The sequence below is a fragment of the Helobdella robusta genome (genome assembly GCF_000326865.2).
Source record: "Helobdella robusta unplaced genomic scaffold HELROscaffold_79, whole genome shotgun sequence".
Classification (NCBI taxonomy): Eukaryota; Metazoa; Annelida; class Clitellata; order Rhynchobdellida; family Glossiphoniidae; genus Helobdella; species Helobdella robusta.
Genome location: NW_008705453.1, coordinates 527,796 through 528,161, shown reverse-complemented (window position 1 = coordinate 528,161; position 366 = coordinate 527,796).

Below are 366 nucleotides of genomic sequence, written 5' to 3'. Positions count from 1 at the left end.
TTGATTGATTGGCTGATTGATTGGTTGATTGATTATTGGTTGATTGATTATTGTTTGATTGATTGTTTGATTGATTGATTGATTGATTGTCAGGTGCACAAGAAGTGTATCGATTCCGGCTCCAGCATATTACGCCCATCTTGTTGCATTCAGAGCTAGGTATCATCTGGTCGACAAGGAACATGATAGGTTGGCTGCGACTGTGGATTCATCCATGCACCAATCATTCATCCATTCACCAATCATTCATCCATTCACCAATCATTCATCCATTCACCAATCATTCATCCATTCACCAATCATTCATCCATTCACCAATCATTCATCCATTCACCAATCATTCATCCATTCACCAATCATTCATCC